Source organism: Schistocerca serialis, chromosome 2 (genome assembly GCF_023864345.2).
Source record: "Schistocerca serialis cubense isolate TAMUIC-IGC-003099 chromosome 2, iqSchSeri2.2, whole genome shotgun sequence".
Taxonomy (NCBI): domain Eukaryota; kingdom Metazoa; phylum Arthropoda; class Insecta; order Orthoptera; family Acrididae; genus Schistocerca; species Schistocerca serialis.
Window position 1 is genome coordinate 1,075,788,058 of NC_064639.1, and position 10,555 is coordinate 1,075,798,612.

A 10,555-nucleotide genomic window follows, 5' to 3' on the forward strand; every position below is an offset into this window, starting at 1 on the left:
GAAAAATTAAGCTGATTCCTATTTATATTACTAGAGGTTGAAAATCCACTCAGTTGTAAATATGTTTTATCATCACCACCAGTTTCGGGCTCTCGTAAGCCCATCCTCAGGTGTCGCCCCCGACCGCCACAGTGGACGTGTAGTAGGCGCGGTGTGCTATGAGCGCAGAACGCCTGTTTATATTGTTGATTGCGTTTATGGTTTTACTTTTTTCGGTTCATAAACATTTTACTTTATTTGTTATTACTTTTATGTTGTAATTTAATGTACTGACACGTTCGATGACCTTGAAGATTTTTCCCTCAAAGTGGTCCTACGGAACTAGACGTGTAAATAAAAAAAAAAATAGCTAACGACAGAGGTACACGTGGCACTGCCGTCGTTGTGACTTAGCGGGCTTTGAAGTAAAGTGTATGAAGGTGAACTGAATGTCCACGTCTTAGGTTGGAATGAGCAAGGCAAACTGAGATCTTGTCGGACTACTGTAAGATATCTACCAACAAAATGTTTGGCACCTTCGTAGAAAAGGAGTATACTTCTCTAACAATTAACATGATCACTGCAAATAAAATGAAACAACTACAGACAATTCACAGGTCTCATTCAGATATGATTTTATTAATGATCAGTTTCGCCTGCCGCATATTATTTTTCGATGCTTTTCATGCTTGGAAATTCTTTTCACTCCGTTTTGGTGGTAAGGTTGTCGCAGAACATTTGTTACGGCAACATAGTGTGGCTCACTTGTGGAAGCACAAGTTGCTAAATCAGTCTAACGGTCCTTAAGCATTTCAATGCAGTTCATGGGGCGTGGCTAAGTTGTAGAGTACCTTGTTATTACAGTTAGGTTTTTATGGGGATAACCTCATTGTATCTCATAGCTCGTTTTTACAGTTTACAGAAAAACTAAACTTTGAGCATTTTAATTCTCTTATATTTCAGTGTTCCAGTTCAGTTACTACGAGAATGTAGCTTACATTCAAGAATTATTGAGATTATCACTATTTATGCCAGATTATAGCGACACGAACGTCAACTGAAAATTATGCAAATTTTCTTTCCACCTTCCACCTAACGTTACCCACTAATAGATACAGATAACTACAATTCTTTCCCCGACCCTCCGCCAACTATAAATCAAAGTTCGCGATATGCCTTCCATATCAGAGCTGAAGGTATAATTGGAGAGATGGACCCGACCTTCCTTTTTTCCGCTGCTTACAATTCAGGCCAAATCTCCAACCTGCCGCTATTATCTCGACGTCTTCTTCACGAGTGAGCGACTACTACACAGCGTGAATATCGCTGGTGTTAAACATTCTTCTACAGGTGACGCTGCATCACATGTTCCCTCAGTGACGTTATGTTGATTATTGCTAAATAAGAAGAAACAATTCGCTCAGTGTTACTTGCTCCAGGAAAATGATTTGGAGAAAATGTTTAGAATCTGGTACTTTTACAAAAGTAAAAGAGGAATATATTCTCCAAATACGACATTGTTCGTGTAGGACCATCCTGAAATTTCTGAAAGTGGAGCAGGTAATCAGTCTGTTAATATTAGCTGTATGAATGCAAAATGCTCTTAAATAGTTTATGATTCGAAATAAAAGATTTCCGTTAAGAAATTGAGGACTGACGATGTATTCCAGTCAGAGAATTCAAGATGTTCGAAAAAAGAGAGAAACTTATTTTTATTTTATACGGTATCTTGTATCCTAAGCAAAATTAAGTAACCAAAACCACATTTAAATTAAGAATATTTCAAAAGTGCATATTACAGTTATTACGTGTAATCTACAAGAATTCGGATAAACGCTACGCAATGAATGGCAGTAAATGCCGTCGTCTTTGCAGTCTACAGCCGGGATAATTGTATCTTGGGCTGCCGACAGAACAAAAGCGTACCGTTATCGGCTGATCACGCAGCGCCAGTGTGTCTGCCAAATCGCGCCTTCATGCAGTGAATGTCGCATCCACTCAATTTGCATAAAATTTACATGGAGCTGTTTCACGCAGGCGGAATTTCAAAAATAAGTACACCGATCGTCGGATCTCGGCGTTAGGCTGCAAAAAAATCCGACTGTTAGCAGCAACAAAAATATTCATGCGGGGAAACGGTGGAAATTGTGAAACCGAGGGATACACCCTCAGTCTGAGCGATTACGCGACGCATGTCGACTGCCAACGATCAGCGATTTACACACTGGCAGACTTGATGGGCATCAGCGCTGGGCAACGAAATTTCTCGGAAAGCAATGTGAGGCGTTGTGCATACAATTTCGTCGGCGCATTCAGAATACATCGAACATAGAGCCAAATCCTAGATTCACGATACACCGGAAATTTTTCGTAATTCGTCTGGGGACATGAGCTGTATTGCACTGGAAAGAGATACGATATTTCCATATGGGACGCTCATTACGTCTCCCTTTTGAGCCTCTCTGCACTCGACTGATGAAAACAAATCTGCGAATCGATTGTTTCTCCGACAAGACAGTGACTTGCCACATAGTTTAGAAATTTTGTGGACATTTTTGCTGAATTTCACGCCCGTTGCTTCCTCGGTCACAAGTTTTATTTTCTTTCTAGTTACTAGCTAGCGATTAACAAACATCATTAGGTTTTAAAGGAAATTCAGCGTGTCCTCCGCTCATACTATTCTTTAAGATATAAGTCAAAGAAACGTGTGATAATATTACTCGAACATACCGCTAGCGATCAATCAACCTTTTATATATTGTAAACGGCTATAAGCGATAACCTTGATAACGTTCGGTTAGTTACTTACACAGTAAGTAAGCAGTGCGGTGTTCGAGAGGCTAGACGTTGTACCTAAGAGATGTTCCCATAGAGGATGTCCCTTAATCTTAACCCTAAAAGCCTACACTGTCTACTCATGATACACTATTGACCATTAAAATTGCCACACCACGAAGATGACCTGCTACAGACGCGAAATTTACCGACAGGAAGAAGATGCTGTGCTACGAATGTAGTGTTGTGGACATGTTGGGAATGTGGATCTCACGGGAAGCGTGCAAGAGACAAGTCCCTGCAGACGAACTATCCTTTGTGCCCGCGGTGGCTCAGATGGATAGAGCGTCTGCCATGTAAGCAGGAGATCCTGGGTTCGAGTCCCGGTCGGGGCACACATTTTCAACATGTCCCCAATGAAGTGTATCAACGCCTGCTTGCAGCTAGGGTGTCTATTTAATTATTATTTCGTATATGTCTATGATACATTTTTTGCGCCGCTCTCAGGGATAGATTTAGGAACTGGAATCTTAAAGCTTACAACGGCAGTATCAGTGCTGGAAAATAACACAATGTTTTTCGTAGATGACCCAGACGAAATCTGCAATCATGATGCAATGAAAGTCCAGAAACACATCCGTGAAACCACCATTGCGGTTAAGACTTAAATGCAAAAAATTTTGGATACATGTACAATTGAAAAAAAGAAAATCGCTTGGTGACGTTCAGTTATTTCAGAGACTGTTGAAATCGTGTTTACACGATCGCCGCACAAATCAGTGAGACAAGCATCACATCAGCTCCATACTAGTATACACAACACGCTGCATAGTGTTATACAAACGTTTCGAAGTCCACTTATAAAATTAAGATTTTACACGAACTGAAACTACGTGATTACGAACAACTTGTCATTTCATATTGAAGAGAATAGATGCTTCCTGTAACAAATTGCGTCATTAAGTGACGTTGTAAGCGGGTATAGCGTGGGAATTCGCGCTAACAAAGACAGGGGGGGGGGGGGGGGGAGCACAAAACGGATAGCCCGAATTGAAGTGTGTGGTAACCCTAAGCACGACAATGTAAACGGCATGTTGAAAACATCTGTCACTGGTACTGTGTACTTGGATATGCTTCAGAACTGTGCTGTAGTGCAATTTCGGGAGATACAACCCATTAATCCCCGTACCGGTGGATTGGAAGGTTCATCAAGATCGCCATACTTTATCCCCTTGAGATTTTGCCCTTGCGGGTATGTTAAGATCAAGGTGCGTGCGGCGCCTGTACAGGATATGCACACACCGCGCGAACGCTTCAAACTACTGGAAATGTCACCCCATAAATGCTGCAAAATATGTGGCCTGTGACGGAGTACCGTTCGGATGTTTTGCGTGTCAATTGTACTGTTCATACTGAGCGCATTAAGTAAAATGGCATACGACTGAATACTTCATGAATTTATGCATATAAGATACACTTAAGAACCAAAGAAACTGGTACTCCTGCCTAATATCGTGGAGGGCCCCCGCGAGCACGCAGAAGTGCCGACCGGCGAGATAGCATGGACACGAATAAGGTCGAAAATAGTGCTAGAGGCAACAGACACCATGAATCCTGCAATGCTGCCCGTAAATCCATAAGATTATGAGGTGGTGGAGATCTCTTCTGAACATTACGTTGCAGGGCATCCCAGATATGCTCAATGAAGTTCACGACTGGGTAGTATGGTGGCAAGAAGAGTGTTCCTGGAGCCACTCTGTAGCAATTCTGGACGTATGGGATATCACATTGTCCTGTTGGAATTGCCCAAGTCAGTCGGGATGCACAATGGACATAAAAGGATGTTTGTGTACGTGTCGCCTGTCAGTGTCATATCTAGACGTAACAGGGGTCCTGTATCACTCCAACTGCATACCCATACACTATTACAGACCCCCCACCAGCTTGAACAGTCCCCTGCTGACATGCAGGGTCCATGGATTCATGAGGTTTTCTCCATACCCGTAACACGTCCATCCGCTCTATACAATTTGAAACGGGACTTGTCCGACCATGTTCCCAATCATCAATGTCGGTGTTGACGGGCCAGGCGACGTAAAGCGATGGTTCGTGCACTCATCAAAGGCACACGAGTGGTCCTTCGGCTCCGAAAGCCCATATCAATGACGTTTCTTTGAATGGTTCGCACCCTGACACTTGCGGATGGCCCAGATTTGAAATCTGCAGAAATTTGAGAACGGGTTGCATTTACGTCACGTTGAACGATTGTTATCAATCGTCGTTGGTCCCGTTCTTGGAGGACCTTTTTCCGGCCGCATCGATGTCGGAGATTTGATGTTTTACCAGATTCCTGATATTCACGGTACACTCGTGAAATTTTCGTACGGGAAAATCTCGAAGATGCTGTCTTCCATCGCTCGTGCGACGACTGTAACACTAGGTTAAAACTCGCTTAAATCTTGATAACCTGCAATTGTAGCAGCAGTAACGGTGATAACAACTGCAGCAGACACTTGTTCTCTAGTATAGGAGTGGCCGACCACAGCGCCGTATTCTGACAAATTAGATATCTCTGTATTTGAATAAGCATGCTATACCAGTTTCTTTGACGCTTCAGCGAGTGTTGTGCCTGTGTCGGTGTTATTTGTAGTGGTTTGATCATTTTGAATCGGGTAAACATAGTAATATTATATTTACCTTGTTGTTTATTTAGGCCAGAAAGTTCAACGTACTAATCACTGTATTTAGTTGTGTTGCGTGGAATACAGGATCAAAATGAATTTATTGAGTTAAAGGCAATACGGATGCCAGTTACTGGAGTAGGAAAATAAATAGTTTAAAACAGTCAAATCATCGCAAACGGAGAGAAACATTGCCATATATTTAACACACTCAAGTTCACTTACGAAGGATTTCGTTCTCAATGAAAAGAGGGAAATCTGTTCTAACAAGTAGGACTATTAAGACATCAGGGATTAGCTTCCATGTCATTAAAGGGAGCTGTAGCGGGAAGAAACTATCGGAATGGATACATATCGGAACACGCCGTACAAATAACTGAGGACGTCGGGTGCAAATGCTACATTAGGATAAAGTAATTAGTAGCGGATCGAATCAAAGCACTCAGGAGATGATTTCAAAATAGGGTCCACTACAGGTTTGTTTAACACATTGTTTTGCAAGTTTCCCTTTCTGGTGGTCAATGACTTTAAAACAGAGGACAATAATAATTTTGGTAAATTCAAATATTTTTATTAAAATGAGGACGAAATCTCGAAATTTTATTACACGTATTTAAAGAACCAAACAAATATGACAATACAAGGTGAAGTATCTTCGCTAGCAGAATAGAAATGAGAAAAAAACAAGTACGAAATCAATTTATTGGATTCACCAAAACGAAACAATAACACAATATCAAAAAGAACAACCTACTCGTTGCAGACTGCGGATCGACACAAACACAAAACAATAAATAACAATAATAACAAAAAAGTCTCAACTCTTCACAAACAGTTCTACAACGTCAATAGGGTCGTTAACTATACCAAGAGATACGCCAGCTAGAAGAGGCGTAGGGCCGTGGCTGCCGGGTCGGCAGCTCCGTATCCTTCCGAGTGGGGCGTCGAACTGCCTTTTTCCGGCAGTGCGCCGCCTTATAAAGCTCGTTGGCGGATGTATCTGCCGGAACTATTTGCGATCACGTGCCTGACGCAGCAAAGTAATTCCTTGGCGAGCTGCGACCTCTGGTGAAGCTGTTCTGCAGGCTCCGTAAATGGGTAGCGATCCTTGGAGACCTGGTGGTGTGTTGTGTTGTGGCCGCCGGTAAATCTTTGATTTGACAATACAGACGACGTAAGTTTTCCTGGTGAATATACATCCAGTTATTCAGGCATTCCGTGATGGTTGGACGTAAAATGGGATGCCGATGCAGTAGGCGCTAAGATGTCCAATGTGTGCGGCCACAGCACAAGGTATTAATGGAGGAAGTGAGTTACATACGTCAGTTGGGAACTGTTATACGAGTGCTATCTTGGACTTCGTTTACTTCCCAGATGAGCAGATCTTGTTGTGTTTTCAACAAATATTCAACCTCAATTTTCAGTGCCTCTCCACAATGTTAGTGTCATTTTGTAAATTGAACTGAACGTCACAGAACTTCGTTCTCTGTTAATTTTATTGTGATGTTTGTCAGTCGTTAGAACACAAACTATTTATTAATTTTCGTCTTCATTTAGATTTAAAAATCATTTAAACTGTCCTATAATTTTTCCATGGTAAGACAACCCGATAAAAATAAATATTACTTGGTGCAAATTTAAGTTTGTTGTTCTCACTGTGACGGCGTTATCATTGCGCGTTGTGGACAAACTCAACTATCATTCTCGTATTATTCAGTGCAGGTAACGAGCATTCCTCTCACTTGTCTTGTTTGATTATTAATCTGTTTATTGACTAGGGGGAGCTATGTTGATTTCCTCTAGGATTTTAAGTTTTCTGTGTTTTGTTTCATAACCATTTGGCTAGCAATCCTGAGTATTAAGACTTTATAAGGAACAACAGTATATACCGTTATTCATTCATGAACTTTCGATATTGTTTTACCACATGAAATCTTCGCACAGGTCCACCTGCGTAATGGAGGTCAAAGCAAAGGTGATATCTCCGCGTAATTCATTAGAGCCTACTGTGTCTCCGATTGTGAAGAAGACAAAGCAGAAGGTGCACAATATTCTTTTTGTCATTTTACTCCCAGAAGGGAAAACAGACTACAGAATTGGTGTACTTGACATGCAACTGCTCCCGTAAGACACAAAACATTGAAGATGTGAACTGTGGCGACCACCAGCAGTCAATACCGCCGGTTAATGTCCAATATCTACCTATTATGACCAGCAGGAACCCCGATGAAAATGCAACGGAATTGCACGCTGCCTTTTGGGAGGCGACTGGGTAGATATTACCGAACCAGATGGTTTGTCGGTGATTTCCCATGATAAATTTCGCCTGTAAATATCTATCACGAGCAAAAGCGTGAATTCTCAAGTACAGAGTGCACTATGCTGGTTTGCAAGGAAACATCTAGAATGGAACATGGATCATTGGAGCCGCGTCCTCTCCACGGACAAATGCAAGACGTGACACGTCTGATAACCGTTGTGGATGGGTATGGAGGTGGCCGAGTACCAATGAACGTCTAAGCCAGACAGCAAACCCGCCTCAGCAGGAAGGTGGTTCAGTCGCGTTTCGGATTGGTGTCGTGTATTGATGTCGCCAGGCTGTCATTGCCACCGTGCATAATTTTAAGGCTCTGAAATGTCGAAAACCCTAAGATCACCGTTTTGTCGACTGTTTCCACTTTCAGAATGGACGAACACAGTACTGAATGTTGCGCAGCCATAGATTTTAATGTCACAGATGTGCACTTTCGAAAAGGTTGCCTATATTCTGCGTAGTGTTTTACTTTTGTTCCATTAACTTTCGGGTGTGCAGCCGCAAGAATTCTCCTTCTTCTTCTAATATTTCGGCTGTATAACGCTCAGCCATCTTCAGAGTGAGCCACAAGACTGCCGCTCCAGTGCTCGCTTCGCCTCTTTATACTCGTGTACCGCGCAACAGCGCTTGCGGCCACAGATGCAAATGGGCCAGAGATGTTGGTCTGCGGCACAGACGTGCACAATGCGCGCATTACATCTATGACTCCGCAGCCGATCTGGATTGGCATGTCGATATATCATTGTGAGCTGCACTGTGACGACGTCTTTGTGAGTTTATTACAGCAAGTGCCGGATTCCGTGATTTATCACTATCCCTGTTAATCAAAATCGTCGTTAATCGAATTTCAATGGCCTCCTTCACTATCGAGTCCCAAAAAGATGATGTAGTTGCCAAATTTTCGACGTTGTCATACAACATACTGTGACCAGTGCTCTGCCACTGCCGACTTGTTAGGTTGTAAAATTCGTGTGTACCTCAGGTGTTCTGTACGTCTTTCTTGGACAGTACGAATTATTTGTCCAATGTAAGAAAGGCCACATTCACATGGAGTTTCGTAAACTCCAGATTTTAGGAGCAGAAAATCATCTTTGACAGACTCCACGAGTGCAGCTGTCTTGGGTGGAGTAAGAAAAACCACATTTACTTTGTGTCTGCTGAGAATCCGTCCTATTTTTGATGGGAGACTACCCACATATGGCGGGAAGGCCATCGATTTAATGGTTTCTTCGTCTTCTTCCGCTTTCTTTGTGGCCTCTTTTGGTTTGATTTTCAGTGCCTTCTATATTTGCTGTGGGGAGTAGCCATTGTCTTCAAACACTCTTTGTAAGTGGGAAAGTTCATCTTGCAGACTGCTTTCGTGAGAAATAATATGCGCTCTGTGTGTCAAAGTTCGGAGTACACTGACCGTCTGGCAGCTATTTGCACGTAAATACAAATCCGTGTACGTCGGCTTCCGATACAGTTCATGTCCCAAAGTGCCATCCTCTCTGCGCCGAATCAGAACATCCAAGAATGGAAGGCATCCCTCCTTTTCAATTTCCATTGTGAACTTTATTTGATCGTGGAGGGAGGTCAGATGTCTTAGGAAGTCTTGCAAGTCATCTTCACCATGGGGCCAAACTACAAAGGTATCATCAACATACCTCCAGAATATCGTGCGTTTCAAGTCAGCAGATTCAAGCGTCTTCACCTCGAAATCTTCCATAAATAAATTGGCCACCAGAGTGGATAAGGGACTACCCATGGCGACTCCTGAAGGTTCATACTTTACTTTTATTTTACTTTACTTTTATTTCATTGTTGGGGAGAGTACTGTAACCCGTTGAAACTTTTCAGAGTTTCGCCTCTAGCCTCTCTGTAATAGAAATTAAACGTATTGTCTTATTCCAGTTGTAAATTATAGCTATATCCTTTTATGTGCTTCAGTCTTTTCTCGAATTACGAAAGTTACTCTGGAAATTTAAGGATTTTTTCCAAATCTAAAAACATGTTGCAAAGTACAACTGAACGTGCATCTGCGAAAGAATATTCTACTGTTATTTAAAAGGGTTCCAGAGGAGAAAATCGTGTCTGTACTGTATTTAATCGTCTGTCTGTTATATAGTTACTCTACTACACAGCAGTAATCAGGAAATGAAGTCAAACTATGATCAAGTACTCTCAAAAACCAGACGCAAGTTATATACATTTTGAAACTGAAGGTATTAGAAAGCAACACAAGTTTCCATATGCGAGACAGATCAAACGGCTCTGAGCACTATGGGACTTAACAGCTGAGGTCATCAGTCCCCTAGAACTTAGAACTACTTAAACCTAACTAACCTAAGGACATCACACACATCCATGTCCGAGGCAGGATGCGAACCTGCGACCGTAACAGATCGAACGGTTAAGACATTAACGCAACTCAGTTAATTTGCAAATGTTCCATACTCCATGGTACAAGAAATTCGTCTATTTCGAGGTACAAAATGGTGCACAATCGACGCAGTACAGCTTCACCGTCGACATGTTAAATAACTAATTTTAGAAACGTACAGAATTTTACTTGCCATAAAATTTTGTAACTGAACAACTAACAAGATGTTCTAAATAGCTTTAACAGAGGTTGTAATGGGTATAAGAGCATATAGTTTTGCATGTGCTACCTTAATGTGTACACGCAGCATTGTACTGGTTGCTTTTTCTCTGTGTCGAACAGTCTTCCCAAAAACATGTCTCAGGGGGACAAGGAGGAGGAGGAGGAGGTCCCGTCGACAGCGAGGTCATTAGAGACGGAGCACAAGCTACGATTGGGGACGAC

At 42.1% G+C, this 10,555-nt stretch overlaps 1 non-coding gene across 1 annotated transcript; it reads left to right on the forward strand.

The window, feature by feature from the left end:
• Positions 1–3,074: 3,074 nt before the first annotated feature.
• Trnat-ugu (transfer RNA threonine (anticodon UGU)) lies at positions 3,075–3,149 on the forward strand. The gene has a single exon. It is a non-coding gene; the product is annotated as a tRNA-Thr (tRNA).
• The last annotated feature ends 7,406 nt before the right edge of the window (positions 3,150–10,555 follow it).